Here is a 17,640-nt window from a genome sequence, read left to right as displayed (position 1 = left end):
TAGTAACAATTTTATAAGGTGGACGGTATCAAAATGAGGGGATCTCAGACCAAAGGGCCCTCTTCAGAGGGATCCTCCTGGACAGCAGCTGGAGCTGCTTGAGAAGCAATTTTCTGATTGCTTTGTGACAAGTTCAAAGCTCTGCAGCCAACTGCTGACTCTAACCTGTTTCCTTGAGCAGGACAGACTGCAAACCTGAGCTGAGGGGAGGCACTAATAAACTAAGGAGGCAGGGGCATTGAGGCAGGAGGCGACCCAGGTGTGAGGCCTTCGTTTTGCACCTGAGGCCACAACATTAAACATCTGGAAATTGAGAAGATGAAAATAATAATTCTTCCCCTTCCTGCTTCCGTGAGAAAGGTTCATGGAAAGAGGGGAAAACCCCTGAAGGAAAAGATGCAGAAGCGATCAACTGTCAAATGCAGGCAAGAAAGCTCCTGAGGACCCCGCAGTCCCGACATTCCAGAAGCCTCGACTGTCCCCCTAGAGACAGCATCCTGTCCCGGGCCCAGCCCCTGCACCACCTGGATGGAGCTCACAGTCCCACAACCCTCACAGCCCAGCGGGGCTGCGGGCCAGCTCCACCCTCCCCACCCCGGCCCGGCCTCCCTAGTGGACCCCGTGTCTCCCCTCCCCCGTCACACGTCCAGGTGCCTGAGGAGGTGGAAGGGTGTTCCGCCGCCATCTTGTCCCTTAGCCCCACAACGCAGGTTGCCCGTGCCCCTTCTAGGGTCCGTCCGGGTCGAAGCGACGCGCGCCCCTCGCGGACACTTACCCCGTCCGCCCTGCGCACTTCGGGGCGGCTCCCAGCGTCCCGGCGGGAAAGGGGCGGGGTGGGGCGGGGCGGCAGCCGAGGACCGGGCGGGGCAGATGGCCGGCGGACCACGTGACGCCAGCCGAAGTTTAGCCCCGCCCTCTAGGCGGTTCAGGGCCTTTCGCGCAGGCGCAGCCGGATTCAAGCCCGGCGCTTAAGGGAAAAAGTGAAGGTAAGAGTTTTCTCCCAGCCTTGGAGCCTACTTCCCCAGAGCTGTTATTTCCCCGTGGAGTGATAAAAGTCCAACTCGTCTTTTGACGGCACGGGCCCCTTTCTCAGATTCAGCCTTCCCTCCGGTCTGTCTCTTCACCACAGTCCGTACGTGAAGGACCTAGCAGGTCCTCTCGAGAAATCTGTGATTGATAGTGTTCCGGAGCTTAGCCTGCACCTTAAGGCTTCTTTCAGGCGTCGTGTGCCAGCTTGGAGCCAAGGATCCAGGAACAAAGACCTAACATATGTTTAAGCTACTTCGAAGACAGCAGTATGCACTGGATGACTATGTGTCGGTATTTAAATCACAGACCTGAACTAAATGGGAAAGAGTGTGCACATCATCGTATCAAAGCAGGTGGGAACCCAATGAGGACTGAAGTCTACCTCACTTCCGGGAGTGGAAGAGCTATGGAAACAGGTGTGCACTATATTAGTGGCTCCTTCTATCTTCCCCCTCCTCTCGGTTCCTTAGAAAACCCATTAGCTCCGTCGTCTGACAAATAGTTATGAAGCACCTGCCATATTGGATACACCAACTGCTTAGAGTTAATAAACGAACAGAATAAATCCCCCGAAAGCATTCTGGGAGGGAAGGGAGTGTTCTTGAACTTGGAGGAAACAATACACGCAAACAGAAGGGACAACCTTCATCTGGTGATGGATGGAGATAGAGACAGAGACCCACACTGGAACACTGGACTGAGCTCCCAAGGTCCCAATGAGAAGCAGATGGAGGGAGAACACGAGCAAGGATGTCAGGACCACGAGGGGTGCACCCACCCACTGAGACAGTGGGGCTGATCTATTGGGAGCTCACCAAAGCCAGCTGGACTGTGACTGAAACAGCATGGGATAAAACCGGACTCTCTGATCACGGCGAACAATGAGGACTGATGAGAAGCCAAGGTCAATGGCAAGGGGTTTTGATCCTACTTCATGTTCTGGCTTGGTGGGAGCCTAGCCAGTTTGGACGTTCACCTTCCTAGACATGGATGGAGGGGGGAGGACCTTGGACTTTCCACAGGGCAGGGAACCATGACTGCTCTTTGGATAGGAGAGGGAGGGTGAGAGGAGTGGGGGGAGGGGGAGAAGAGAGGGGGAGGGGGAGAAGAGTGGGGGGAGGGGGAGGGAAATGGGAGGCTGGGAGGAGGTGGAAACTTTTTTTTCTTATTCTCAATAAAATAAAAAAAATATTTTAAACAGAAAAAAAAAACAGAAGGGACATAGTACAACATAAGTAATGATGTCTTCTTTCTCTTTTTAAGCATCTTCTCTTATTTCACCTGACATTTAAACAACTTCAGTCTCTTTCAACATGGAATCTCCCAACTGCCATCCTCACTTCAACATGTCTTCATCCCACTTTCTAGCTGCCTTTTGCACTTTGCAGTTTACAAGATATCTCCCCTACTTCAATTCCTAGTCAGGTCTGGACTTAGTGCACTTTGGTTTCTGCCTATTCTTTACAAAGTCACTAGGTGTTTCCATACTGCAAATCCTACTGATGTTATTAGCACAACCAGCAGTAATTTGAATTTTTAATTTCCCCAAAGGCCCAAGTATTGAAGGCTTCGGCACTGTGGTGGTTTTACCCGAGACCAAAGTCATGGAACAAGGCGATCACAACAAAGCAGATCAGTAACTCTTCAACCAAAACCAAATAGAAATGACGATTAGATCAGTGCCTTATTCAGCCGTCATCACAGAGGCTTCCTCCTGCACCAGGTGGGAACAAATATGAGACCTACAGACAGACAGAGTGCAGAGAGACAAACACAGCTCTAAATGAAATGTCTCCATCAAATCATCCCCCTCGGAGCTCAGGGAACCCCAAGGAAGACGGGCAGGAATGGGGAAGACAGAGGGGACAGAGGACACTAAGAGAACAGGCCTCTAAAACAACTGAGCAAAGCTCATATGAATTCACAGAGACTGAAGCAGCAGTCACAGGGCCTCCACCGGTCGGCACCAGGACCTCTGCATACATACTATAGCTTTCATTTAGTATTTTTATGGGACTCCTGACTGTGAACGAAGGGGTCTCTGATTCTTGTGCTGTCTCTTGGGGCTTTTTTATTTTTGTGTTGCCTTGGGTTGTCCAAATTTTGATATGATGGTTTTCTTTATCTTACTTATTTTAATTGGTTATATTTAGTTGTTATCTCTTAGAAGCCTGTTCTTTTCTAATGAGAGCTAGAAAGGGAGTGGGTCTGGATGGAAGAGGGCGTAGGAAGGAATTGGGAGGAGGAGAAAGAAGGAAGATGTATTCAGATTTTATTGTGTGAAAAAAGAATCTATGTTTAATAAACGGGAGGAAACAGAAAAGATTCTGATTAAAAGGCAGAGTGGGGATTTCAGTGACTGGAGCTATCTCAAGCATTCAAGCACAGCATCAGTCCTTTCTTATAAGGCACCGACCCAAGGCCTGATGACTGACTGCAAAATGGCTCAGGTAATGTGTCTCAGGGTAACTGTTGCTGGGATGAAACACCATGACCAAAGCAACCTGGGGAGGAAAGGGTTCATTCTGCTCACTCTTCCAGGCAACAGTCTACCACAGAGGGAAACAAGGGAAGAACTCAAGTGAGGCAGGAACCTGGGACAGGAGCTCATGTAGAGGCCATAGGCGAACACTACTTACTGCCTTGTGCCTCATGACTTGCTCAGCCTGTTTTCTTCCAGAACCCAGGACCACCAAAGGTGGCACTACCTAGGATATGCTAGGCCCTCTCCCACCAATCACTAATTAAGAAAATGCCCCACAGTCTTGCCTGCCTACAGCCCCATGGAAGCACCTGGCCACCTGAAGTTCCCTTCTCTGAGATGACCTTAACTTCTGTCAGACTGACATAAGCTCTCCAGCACAGGTAGGTTTTGTCCATAGAAAGGTGTCTGGTCACTAGTTTTGATGCTTGTACAAGATGTTTATCCATCAGACCTGTTCCTGGAGTCCAAGGTGATTTGGGAAGAAAATTCTCCAGAGCAGAGGATGTAGATGCAAAATGGAGCTGCAGATGCCAAGGTTTTACTCTGCACAGCTGCAGCAGGAATCGTCCTCCAGCCTCAGAAAGCAAATGCTTCTTAGAGCCTGGCTGGGGTCCACTGGAGTAGTTAATTCACCTCCACCTGTCCTCCTGCAAACAAGCCCCAGCCCAGTTGGTGAATGACAGAGTACAGAAGAGCAAGTCAAAGAAGGTTTGGGCTACCTCACTGAAAGACTGCCCAAGGACCAAAGTCAGTACTATCTCTTTCCCTCACTCCTTGCCTCCTCCTCAGCCTCTCTGCTATATCTGTTCACTTTATATATCTTTAGAAATTAGATAAATGGACATTTCTGTTCTTCACACTTGTAGACACACTCTACGTGAGTATCGACTCTCAGTGGATCTCAAACTACAGCAGATGTATGGGCTAATGTCAGAGCCACCTGTTAGAAAACATACTTCGGGCACCATGGTGAACAATTACAACCGAGTGAAGCTGGAGTAGGGTGCTAGAATTTTACATCTTGCCCCAACTTCTGCTGATTCAGAGAACCAAGGAACCACACTTGAAAATATTTGTCCTCAAGGCTTTCTCCTGCTATTAATAATGTGTATAGTTTTATGATATTCCTGTTTTCATCTCACTAATGTTGGCAGTTGAACAGGTATTTTCTCAGAATCTGTGGTCACAGGTGTGCATGCTTGTGTTTGTTCATAAAGTACCTGCAGATGTGGACCACTGTGCTTCACATCCCTCCAGCTGTTTGTTTACGAGTGACTACTGTGAGTCAAGTAGCAACTTTGATTCAACTGCGGGAGAATGCAAAAATACCCCAGAGAGAGGCTGCTTACATCTGCCCAGTCTCAGCTGTAGAAGAGGTTTCAACTTGAAGCACTCGTCTATAAGTTCCAACTTGCTAATTATCTCTAACATTTTGCTTCTATGACATTGCTGTTACTTCTTCATTTTCAGCTTGAACACAGGAAAAGTAATTTTATTAACTCATGTCCATCAACATTATCCTTAGCAACTGCATATTTATTTGGTATATTTATATTTGTTATATATTTGCCTGTCTTGAGTTGCTATTTAAAACTCCAGCCAGACACTTAACATTGTTCCAGTGGAGGTATTTATAGAAATATAGCTGAAATATTTTTGAACAAATATTTACTGAATGCCTCATATGGAAATGTTTTTAATGGAACTAATTAAAAGCAAACAGAAACTATGAACATCCTTAAGACACATTTACCTGCAGGAACTGGGTCCATTTTTGATAGTTTATTGTTTTCTAGAGTTTCCCAGCATGCATACTGTTGTTCAATGTCTTGATCTACATTACTGAACTAAATGGAAAAAAATGAATGATGGGGCTGGAGAGATGGCTCAGAGGTTACAAGCATTGCCTGCTCTTCCAAAGGTCCTGAGTTCAATTCCCAGCAACCACATGGTGGCTCACAACCATCTGTAATGAGGTCTGGTGCCTCTTCTGGCCTGCAGACATACACACAGACAGAATATTGTCTACATAATAAATAAATAAATAATTTTTAAAAATGAATGATGAACTCTGTTTCCTTATCACTTTCTTTGTCAAATGTCAAGGTCCAGCTACGGGATTTGCACATTCAAGGGTAGGGGCATGTGGATTAGAAGTAACAGAGATGCGAAAGAAAAGGTCAGAGACACAGAATAGAGTTGGGTGGGCAGTTCAGCGAATACTGAATCAGCCGTGTTTATTTTCCATATGATTATTACCCCAATCCAAAAAAGGGGGTGTGAGAAGGCAAAAGACTGCTTTAACATAATGCAAAGAACAAACAGAGCAATTACCTCTTCAATCCCTGAAGCTGTAGTGGGAGCTGTGGGCTGCTTTCCGCCACCTGGCTCCCGGCCACCTGGCTAGCTTATGCCCCGAAATAACAACACACAAATTGAAACACTGCTTGGCCCATTAGCTCTAGCCTCTTACTGGCTAACTCTCATATCTTGCTAACCCATGTCTAATAATCTGTGTAGCACCACAAGTTGGTGGCTTACCCGAAGATTCTAGCGTACTTACATCTTGGGCCGGAGCTTCATCTCATCTGCCCCGGAGAGGAACGGCATGGTGTCTGCCTAACTTCCCTTCTTCCCAGCATTCTGTTCTGTTTACTCCACCCACCTATGTTCTAACCTATCAGGCCAAGCAGTTTATTAATTAACCAATGAAAGCAACAGATTAATATGACACTCCCTCATCATGAAGCATCAAGCAAGTATATCCTGAGTTAAGTATTCTTTTATTTAGGCAGGACATGCAGCCACCACACCATAGGTCAAGCATCCTGTAAGCAGACACTTTCTGGGTCAAACCTCCTGTTATATCCTTGAAGGAGCAAGAAGAGGCCTGATTTCTCTGACCTTTGGTCACGGTGGAACAGATCTACCTCTGTCCGTCATCTTAATACCCAAAACACCAAGTAACCATACCCTAGGACAAGATAACTTGTTAGTAGCCACACCTTAAGTCAAACATCTTGTCTGTAACCTTGAAGGAGCAAGAATAGGCCAGAAATCTCTGACCTCCAGTCAAGGTGGAGCAGAACCACTCCTGTGGGCTCCCACAACCAAAGTACTCCTAAGAGCTGCTGCAGTGAGCAGTGGATGGGTGGATGTGGAAGCAGCTGCCTCAGCCAATGAAGTCCAACTAAATGTCTTTCAGCCCTAACCATACAGTATAATCTCTCCCACCCGTAAAGACTCTAAATCATACAGAACAGATTCTCCCACTCCTAAAGAGTCCAAGTCACACAGTATAGACTCTCCTGCTCCTGAAGAGAAAACTACACAGTATAGACTCTACCATTTCCGAGGATCTCATTTGATTTAAGGACTGTTATAGCTTATTTCAAATACAGAGTTAGAGTTAAACACCAATATAGGAGCTGGGGAAAAGACTCAGTAGGTAAAGAGCTTGCCATGCAACCATGAGGACCTCTGTTTGAAAACCCACAACCCATGCAAAACTAGGGTCACAATGCATGTCTATAAAATCCCAGCAGGCTAGGTGGAGATTGGAGAATCCCCTGAAGCTCAAGGGCTGATAGCCTGCATGCAGTAGGTAATGATAGCAGGCATCAAACAAGGTGGAAAGAGAAAAAGCAGTGTCTGAGATTGTTCTCTGACCTTTGCAAGTGCACAACTGTACCTATCCCCCGAACCCTCTCCTCTCTCAATGCATAAGTGGAATTTCATCTGTCATCACACGTTAGAAGGAACGGAGAAGAAACTGAAACCCAGGTGACTGACGGCAAATGAGCAGCTACAGCACACCAATCGGAAAGGGTTCTCTACATGGACTGAGAACTGTTTATTATTTTTGGATTTATAAATTTAGAGATTTGGAGATTTGCACTCCCTTTTTGCCCAGGTTGGTTTAAGTGATACTCCCGCCTTAGGATCCTGCACATCAGAAACTACTAGAGGATTTAATACCAGGTTCAGCCCTCAAAGTATTTCTAAACTAAGAGTCTTATATGAAAAAATGAAGGACCATCTCTCATCTACACTCTGATATGGGGCAAGTTACTACAGCCCAGTCCTCTATGAACGAGGTGGGGGATGGAGTCATCGTGTTTACTTCCTTCTTGAAGGCTGGTGGGACCTGTATTATCTGTGAGTGTGACACTTTCTGACCTGAATAGATGGAACGAGACTGATGTAAAGCAGGTATTCAAAAACTTGGGCCAATTCCCAGCAGCTTCCTTCAGGACTTTACAAATTGTATTGCCCCTGAAAACTGTAATATCATATTGCATATTCATTTGTTGGTGTCAGAGAAAGAGAATTTGTTGGAGGAGGTCACTTGTTGGTTCCCGGCCACCTGGCTAGTTTAGACCTGAAATTATCACACAGAAACTGTATTAATCAAATCACTGATTGGCCTATTACCTCTAGCTTCTTATTGGCTAACTCATATTAATTTAACCCACTTCTATTAATCTGTATATCGCCATGTGGCAGTGGCTTACCAGCAAGGTTTCAGCATGTCTGACTCTGGCAGTGGCTCCATGGAGTCTCTATGATTCTGCCCTTCTTTCTCCCAACATTCCATTTATTTTTCCCCACCTACCTAAGTTCTGCCCTACTATAGGTCCAAAGCAGTTTCTTTATTCATTAATGGTAATCACAGCATACAGAGGGTAATCCCGCATCATGTTGGATGTGTATGTTCCCCACTAAGACAGATTCTGTGATTTAAGAGAGTTAAACTGTCTCTTTTTCCCCATCTATATCCCTAGTTCAGCTTTCTGTATTATTAGCAGGACGAGACACAAGATTGGTAACAAGCAAGTCCATGCAGAGATCTCACAGAATAATCAGTTAAGGTAAGGCTGAAGGAGCTTAACAAACTTCATTTTAAAAAAGAGCTCCATTTTAGACAGGACCTAACTGAAGAGATGAATGCAGGCCAGCAAAGTCATAAAGTCATAAACTTCCAAGGAACTGTTCCTGCCCAGGTCAAAGTGACAAAACAACACCTGCTTGCTTTGAACACCCTTGTAGGCATCTGACTAAGTGCTGTTTGAAAATTCCTGTCTGCTGACAGTCACTGTTTGGAAATTCCCTGTACCCCAACAACAACTTCAAAAATTGTATACTTTACGCAATCCCAAAATGCCAAGGCTTGTGCCACCCTGCTTGTGGTTTTCCCTTTAAAATCCTATACCCTGAAGCCTTGGGGCTGTTCTCCCCAACCCACTGCAAAGGTGTGTTGGATTGTAGTCCCAGCTAGCTTGAATACACCTCAGTGTGTTTGCATCAGATTCCAGCTCTGTGGTGGTCTTCTTTAGGGGTCCTGTGATGCTGTCATAACAAGATCAATTTCATTATTCCCACACTCACCAATGAAAAGAAAGCCTGCATTTTGAAAAGTAAACAGTACACCTGATTTTCATGCTTTCAGAGTGGTTTCTGTCTGGGTCTTATTTTTTAATAAAATTGAGCCATAAAATACAAACAAAGCTGGATGGTGGTGGCTCATTCCCAGCACTTGGGAGGCAGAGACAGCTGATCACACTGAGTTCAAGGCCATCCTCGTCTTCAGAGTGAGTTCCAGGACAGCCAGGGCTACACAGAGAAACCTTGTCTGGAAAAAAAAGCAAACAAAAGGAACATAATAAAAATGGTAGTCTGGTTCTAAATGGACCTAATTGTCTTCCCAGTCCACACTGTTTCCTAGACATAGCGCCGCCTTCCTTAGGGTTGTGTAAACAAGGAAAGAGTGTATTTTATGAAGGTGTCAGAATCTGTTTTTGTCTTAAAGGGACAAAATACCATAAATTGGTTAATGTACAATGAACAGACACTTTTTGGCTCACAGTTTTAAAAAGTTGCAAGTTAAACCTTCTATGACTTTATAAGAAGAAATTCAGACTATCAATGTCCCAATGACTTTTCATCAAGTGAGTGTGTTGTCAACCCCAAAAGTGACAATATTTGGGAAAAATCTGTAACATATATTTAAAAATTACCCAAATAAGCCAGACACTATATCTCAAGTCACTGGTAAAATGACCAACTGATGAGTATCACTAGGGAATGGGCATCTGGGCTAGATTTTTTCTTACTATTTACAGAATATTTTTCTGTAAGAGAACATAATACATATTCACACATATACACATCAGCGTGTGTGTATTGTCTTGCACTACCTACAGGTCCAAACCCATGTCAGTCTGAGGAAGTTACCCATCTTCCCCGAAGCCTGTGATCTTGCCTCTATCCCATCTTCCTGGCAAGGGATGCCCACACCCTCCAGGATGGGCCTGCGTCACCTCTCAGATTGTTGAACTGTGAAGCAATTTTTTGAACCCATATCTACAAAAGATGTCCCCTAGGCTGCAAAATCACAGCTGAGACTTACTGGGCCCTCGACAGGGGGCATGTGACAGAGGCAGACAAATCCTGAGGAGGGGCTGTGCATACCCTCATTCTCATCTACAGATGAGAAAACTGAGCTCAATGAGTAAGTATTTGGAGGCACACACTGATTTAATAGTCAGTGATGGGTGAGGACTGAGCATTCTGATTTCCAGTCTTAGACTCCATGCGCCCTTCCCATCTTCCTCTGCCCCCTTCCTCAGCCTAAGTCCACCCACCCTTGGGTATGCCATGTCCCCTTCTTAGCAGGTGTTAGTGCAGAAATGAGAGTCCCATGGGGGCATTAGAGATGGGCGCCCTCTTCTTTGAGGTCTCACTATATTTTCACCTGGAGAGTAGGCAGATAAACCCAGAGAGATACCAGTAATCACATCACCCTGAAGTCCCCATGACTGGAGAGAACCATCCCAAAGGTCACTAGGGGACTTTTCAGATCTGAAAATTATATCTATTATACCCAACGTGTTTAGGACAAGGGGGATTTATGGCAATATAATACAAAATTCATGGTCTTACAAAATCTAGTGCACCAGAGTCAAACGGTGGCGCTTAGCCTTCATGCCATCCATGTGAAAGGAGTTTAAGAGCTTTTCTTAAGAATAAAGCAGGGGATTAACTGAGCTAAGCACTTTTCCTAAGTCAGTTGTAAGAGAATTTAGGACACCAGTCTCTTTATCAGGAAGGACTAAGAAACAAGCCAGGACTGGGACGCACCACCCCTATCTAGGAGGTGTGGAAAGTGAGCCGTATGAAGACTCCTCTCCTCGACAAATGTCCTGCCAAGAAGAAGATAACTGCAGGGAGCTGGCTAAAGAGTTTGTCTCAGGAACAGAAGTGGAGATTAGACTGTGGGAACCAAGGTTATTGACTGCGGGAGTTTCCCACTGGAGATGCCCCAGAGCGGTGGGGAAAATCCAATATACCAGTACATGAGAAAAAGTTGTGCCTACTTCTCCATACCCTGCATAATTTTGCAGCAAGGCAGAGTGCTTATGGCTTCACAAGAAATCCACTGTGAAGAGTGACGCTGGTGGAGGGTGCCTGCCTGATCTAGCCGCTGCCAGGGGCAGGCGGCACGGCGCACCATGTACACCATCACCAAGGGGCCCAGCAAGCTGGTCGCGCAGCGCCGCACAGGTCCCACGCAGCAGCATGTAGAGAGCAGTCTTGGCGTGCTCCTGAAATGCTGGCAGCCCGCTCCGCCGACCGCGCTACTCACGCGCGAGCAGCCCTCGGTGCAGCCTCAGGGACCCTGGCCCCTGGCAAGTCCAGGGCCTAGGCTTGTGTTCAATCGAGTGAATGGCCGGCGGCCCCTCACCACATCTCCATCCCTCGAGGGAGCCCAAGAGACCTACACTGGCCTACGAGGAGAACGTCCAATTTGTGTCCGAAGCCTGGCAGCAGGTAGAGCGACAGCTGGATGGCAGCCCTGCCGATGAGAGCGGCCCACGGCCTGTGCAGTATGTAGAGAGCACTCCTGATCCCCGGCTGCAGAACTTTGTACCTATTGACCTGGATGAGTGGTGGGCACAACAGTTCCTGGCTAGGATCACCAACTGTTCCTAACACCTGTCCAGGAAGGAATGCTACCATAGTGGACCCTTTGCTGCCCAAAGAGAACCATGGTGCGCTGGTCCACTTTGTGGCCTGGCTGGGTACTGACCACAACTGAAGTGCCAACATTTGGACTTTTGCACCTGTCGTTCCTTTGGCTTGGCTGTCTCAAGCTGCCAGAGCCAGAGGCCAAACCTGTCTCACCTCAGTACTGCTCACTGTGCCTAGGGACCAGCCCCCGGGGCTGGCAGGGAGGAGTCCAGGCTAATAAAGTTGAAAAACTGCCAAAAAGAAAAAGAAATCCACTGTGAGAATCAGTTGATATGCCAAAGGTGTTAGGCCCAGCACGTTGCTGTGCGACCTGGGTTTGTCTCCATCAGAATGCCTTCTTCTGGTGGGTCAACCTTCTGCCTTATCAGCTGAAATCTCACTGCATGATTCCTGTGGACCTCAGCATAGTTTGAACTTGCTCTGAGGTGAAAGTGAGTTAACTGTATGCAGTTAGTCTGGGCAAAGGAACACGCAGGCTCTTAAGTGTCTACAGTCGTCAGGAGACAAACAAATCTAGTTAGACAAAGAAATCTATTAAATTGATTAAAATGATTCACAGTGTTGAATGAGATATGTGTTTGCCTGGAGCTCCACCTCAGGCTCCTCCTCACTACAAACCCTGCCAAGTCTCAGGCAGCCCTAAGTGGACGCTCCTCCCCTGGAGATTCCCAGGAACTCTTGCAGGATATTTAAACAGTCTCTTAAGGAAAATCCATGTGATTTTCTGGTTCCTTTTTCCCATCTCCTCTCTGGGGGCCAGGAGACCCCTGGGAGCATTTCACTCATAAACCTGGACTTTTATTTCTTATTTTGGCTTGGATTGATTGGCTGTGTTAGCAGGGAGTCTTAATATCGGGGTATAGAAACATTACATCTGGTGTATTTGTCTGGGAGAGGCTGATTGTCCCCCAGCCCCTCAACCACATGGTGAGAAAACACACCTCTCCCCCACACCAGCCCCCTATGTCAGACTAGATCAGCTCTCAGCCCTATAAGGAGCCCTTTTTCTAAGTCACTGCCTTCGAGGCCTAGGATCTCCTCTGATTGGGGGGGGGGGGTCCTTGTCAAAGAGGTAGCTGTGCCAGGGCCCAAACATGTTTCTGAAGCAAAGGCAGCCTTTGTTCCCCGATCCTGCTGTAGGAAATCCTTTAGTCAGTAGCCTTTAAGTTACCTGCCCACTTGGGTGTGGCCTCTTATACTATAAATGCCGTGTAAATCACATGCTTACTCTCTCTCTGTTCCCCCTTTGAGCAGAGGACTGTGATCTGTGAGTCTACTCCTAAATAAATAACCCTTTATTATACTCAATTCTGAGCTAGTGTGGGATTTTTAGCATCTGTCTTCATCTGGCACCCAACATGGACAGAGCAGTTTGTGCTGCCATTTTGAAACCACAGCTAAACTTTGGTTTTTAGTGTCTAGAATTCCTTTCCAAGCCCTCTCAGGTTTTATGTGAATTTAGCTACCACATGTTGGCGTGCCAATCTGTTGTAGGAGGCCACTTGTTTGTTCCCAGCTGCCTAGATCTGAAATAACCACTCAGAAACTGTATTAATTAAATCACTGCTTGGCCTATTAGCTCTAGTTTCTTATTGGCTAACTCTTACATCTTAATTTAACCCATTTCTATTAATCTGTGTATCACCATGTGGCTGTGGTTTACTGGCAAGGTTCCAGCTCATCTATTACCAGCAGCAACTACACGGTGTCTCACTGACTTTGCCTTCTTTTGCCCCGCATTCAGTTTAGTTTTCCAAGCCTACCTCTATTCTGCCCTGCACAGGCATAAGTTAGTTTATTAACTATTCACAGCATACAGAGGGGAATCCTACATCAGGACCCCTTCTGTAGGAGATATCCTACTCAAGGGTACACCCCACACACACCCCTTTTTTGACTCAAAGTCTACAGTTCTGGACATAGTACATTAGACTTTGGGTTCCAGTATGGTCCTGTGGAATGGGCAGCTGTGGATCAAAGCCAGAGCCCTAAAATCCTTTGGGTGTCTTTTATAAAATCTATTAAATTTGGGGCTATCAACACCATATGTCCTGAAAGTCTAATTTCTCTGTGCACTAAGGCCTGGCTACTATATGTACTTGATAATCAGTCCCCTGGCACTCCTACACCCGAAGAGTCTAGGATGTTTGGCTTGGGGCTTCACGCCAGCCCCTGACATCCATATATCCAAGGAATCTGGAATGTTTGGTGGAAAGTTCCATTCAAAGCCCCCTCCCCTGGGAGTTGCCTCAGTCCAGACTCCACCTCCAAGAAAGCCCACCAAACAGTGAGCCCTCCCCAGGATGGCTCAAGACCCTCCTACAGGAACTGTCCCCCAGAGAATGAACACATGGTCTTTCGGTCTTCCTTTCCTAGCCACTAGGGAGAGCAGGCATTCATTAAACCTGGGCTTTTTCTAATTCGGTTTGATTTGATCTGATTTGGATTATTCCATCAGCAGAGAGGTTTGTTGAGCTGTAAAACCTTTTCACCAATCACATATTAATTTTATCTCCTTTAATATTTCTAACTGATCTCCTAACAATATAACAGCTTGCTTCAAAATCAGGTAATTCATTAACTATCTCACTATCTTTTTTATTTTGTTCAGTCCAAAATTCTGTTGAATGTTTATGCTAGTCTCTAACGCACTCAGCAGTTGAATTTCGTGAACTGCAGCAGTCAGTTCAATTATTCCCATAACAGCGAATCTGTTATTCGACGTGTTCTTCTTAATATTCTTTCAGCGAGCTTCTGTATCAGGATCATCACAGGTGAATCTGGTCATGGCCTTGACAACTTCACTGGTATCCAGATTGCTCGCCTTGCTCTAAGAATGTATAAACTTTCAGATGTTAAGTTGAAAGACAGACTAGAATGAGCACAGGTATGAAGGGTACAGCATTCACAAGTGATGCTGAAATTAGCAGGGAGCCATTTACAAGCCCATTCAGTAGCAAGTAAGGTAACGTTACACATGCCATAAAAGGATGGCTTTGATTTAGTCTAAAAGTCAAAGTATACTTATCCTTAATGTTTAACTTTCCCTCCCCTGCTTTAAGAGGTTGAAAGCACTCGCTAATTTCTACAAGTTAGTCTGAATGGAATTTCCAAATTGCAGGAGAGGACTCACATTCCAACTCCATACCACTGAATAGGTTCATTAACAGAAGAGCTAATTTCTACAGATCCATTTAAACCATACTGCTGCCATCTTACCTTTGAGTGAGAATATTTTCCTTGCAGGGAGCCACCAGGGCTCCAATCAATAACATCTCCTTGGGAGATATTAGCATGTTAGGGCCCACGAGTGTGCTGTGTTCCACCTTGACCAAAGGTCAGAGAGTTCAGTCCTAGTCTAGCTCTTTAAGACAGGAGGTTTGACCCAGGGTGTGGTTACTAACAGGATGTGTTGATCTGGGGTGTGGTTACTTGATGCTTTGGCTATTAAGAAGGTGATTACTTTCTTGGTTCCTTGAGTCTCGGTAAAAAAGTCTTTCGTCTTCCCCCTCCTCTTTGGATTAGGGTATTTAAAGCTTTTGAGAAATAAACATGGGCAGGTTCAGAATTCACTGGGTTGCCTGATTCTATCCTGTGTCTCTGCCTTTTCTTTTCTATCTTTTTCCCCCCTGCCATTTCTTAATCTTCACCTTTCCCTCCAAGTATGAAATAAGCCAGGCGGGACAGCATTAATGTTGTCTCCCAGATGCAGGATACAGCATTAGCACTCAAGTTTCTTGCTCTTAACGTTGTTGCCAATGCACCTAGTCAGATTCCTTGTTGGTAACCTTCGTCTCACAGAAAGGTAGATGGATGGAACTACTCTGTCCATCAAAACCAGATGCATGAAAATTATAAAACTTACTATAATAAGTTGGGTGGTACTGACTATAAAAAATATAAAACTTACTATGATAATCATGTGTAGTATTGACGATAGATAGCCATATTTGAAGGGTTATATTTAGACACTGAATTCTATTTTCCCATACAAATAGGAATTCCTTGTATTCCCACAGCATAATTTTTAATCTCTTTACCCAAGTCCACTGCCTGATTAGGACCTCGGTTGTCATAAGGACCAAGTAGCTAAGGAGATTCGTTAACCACCACCGGAATATCCGTATCTACCCCACATACTGATAAGTTAATTGGAGGATTGGGAATACAGCTATGATCAGTCCCACTGACGGCATAGCAAGGAATAAAGTTGTAGCCTTCAGAGGTTTCTGGATCATTTCAGTTATGGCCTCCCCCTTTGTCACACAAACTCTTAAGCTCTCCCCAGGTGGGAGGATTAGTTGTCTGCTTCAAAGGCCTCCTGTATCTTCCTTTGCCAGAGGCATCTCAGCAGCTGAAGCATCCAAGAGACTCCTCTTGCTCATGTCAGATTTTTGTCATAATGTATCTCCTTTGGAAACATAAGCATACCCTCAATGCTAACTTAACATTTATTTGGATTCTATAACATTTATAATACTTATGCTGTCTCACTTCAGCAGTTCTTCCATAACCTGCTGTTTTTCAGCAGCTATTACTCCTGTTTCACTAGCGTTTAAAAAATTTATAGTTAGTAAGGCTTTATGCAGTCTATCCCTGAGGGTCCTCATATCCCCCTTATGTTTAACAAGCGTCTCCTTTAGACTTCAATTAAATCTTTCGACAATTGCTTGCTCTGTGGGATTATATGGTATTCATGTAATGTGTTTTATGTTATAACACACACAAAAATTTTTGTTTCATCTTACTAGAAACATTAGCTGAGGCATTATCGGTTTTAATTTGTATCGGTATGGCCATCACAGACATTGCTTCCAATAAAAGTGTAATTACAGAATCAACCTTTTCCTACACAAGGCAGATGCCCATTGAAATCCAGAGTATGTATCAATGGTATAATACTGATATTCTGATTAGCATGCTCAAATACCAAAGACTCAATTAAAACCTTTCTAACATCAGGATCAGCTACTGCTCTATATACTGCTGACATTAATCTTCACAAAACATGAGTGTAGGCTTCCCCTTGACCTTGTTTGATTTTTGTGGAGGAGACAGATCTGTTTCCTGGCTCCCTGAGCTTATCCCAGGCCCTTAAAGACACTAGAGGACTCTGCACAACAATGGCATCATCCAACTGTACCTGCCTTTGTAAATTGGCAAACTGACCCTCTCCTAATAATTGGTCCTTTACTACATTTGCTCCTCTGGTCTGATAACACCATCCCACGGCTGCTGCTGCTTCTCTCCACCAAGTGAGCCATTGTAATTGAGGACTAGCTTGAATTGAAGATCACATTTTTTTAAATTTTTTTATTTTTTTTTAATTGAGAAAAGGAAAAAAAAAGTTTTTGCCTCCTCCCATCCTCCCATTTCCCTCCCCCTCCTCCCACCCTTCTCCCCCTCCCTCTCCAGTCCAAAGAGCAGTCAGGATTCCCTGCCCTGTGGAAAGTCCAAGGTGCTCCCCCCTCCGTCCATGTCTAGGAAGGTGAACATCCAAACTGGCTAGGCTCCCACCTAGCCAGAACATGAAGTAAAATCAAAACCCCGTGCCATTGTCCTTGGCTTCTCATCAGCCCTCATTTTTCGCCATGATCAGAGAGTCCAGTTTTATCCCATGCTTTTTCAGTCACAGTCCAGCTGGCCTTGGAGAGCTCCCAATAGATCAGCCCCACTGTCTCAGTGGGTGGGTGCACCCCTCGTGGTCCTGACATCCTTGCTCGTGTTCTCCCTCCATCTGCTCCTCATTGGGACCTTGGGAGCTCAGTCCAGTGCTCCAGTGTGGGTCTGTCTCTATCTCCATCCATCGCCAGATGAAGGTTCTATGGTGATATGGAAGATATTCGTCAGTATTGCTATAGGATAGGGTCATTTCAGGTTCCCTATCCTCAGCTTCCCAAGGAACTAGCTGGGGACATCGCCTTGGGCTGCTGGGAGCCACTCTAGGTTCAAGTCTCTTGCCAACCCTAAGGTGGCTCCCTTAACTAAGATATGTGCTTCCCTGCTCCCCTATCCAACCTTCCTTTATCCCAATCTTCCTGTTTCCCCAAGTTCCCCCAATCCTCCCCTTCTCACTTTTCTCTCCCCATCCCCCC

The 17,640-nt window shown here is 45.6% G+C and overlaps 1 protein-coding gene and 1 pseudogene across 3 annotated transcripts in view; one reads left to right on the top strand and one right to left on the bottom strand.

Moving 5' to 3' along the window:
- Scaper (S-phase cyclin A associated protein in the ER) overlaps positions 1 to 17,640 on the bottom strand; it is a 467,165-nt gene that overhangs the window by 378,488 nt on the left and 71,037 nt on the right. For 2 of the 3 annotated variants that reach the window (XM_050119434.1, XM_050119435.1), the window contains exon 1: positions 776 to 877. The exons of the other annotated variant lie outside the window; for it this stretch is intronic. The gene's annotated coding sequence lies outside the window, so the exon portion shown is untranslated. Of the gene's footprint in view, positions 1 to 775; positions 878 to 17,640 lie in introns of those variants that run through there. 3 annotated transcript variants of the gene reach the window in all.
- On the top strand, positions 10,967 to 11,541 carry LOC126486920 (MAPK regulated corepressor interacting protein 2-like; annotated as a pseudogene).

Source organism: Alexandromys fortis, unplaced genomic scaffold, assembly GCF_014885135.2.
Source record: "Alexandromys fortis isolate MF-2015 unplaced genomic scaffold, M_Fortis_MF-2015_v1.1 scaffold_167, whole genome shotgun sequence".
NCBI classification, from domain to species: domain Eukaryota; kingdom Metazoa; phylum Chordata; class Mammalia; order Rodentia; family Cricetidae; genus Alexandromys; species Alexandromys fortis.
This window is presented reverse-complemented; position numbering and strand designations above follow the sequence as displayed.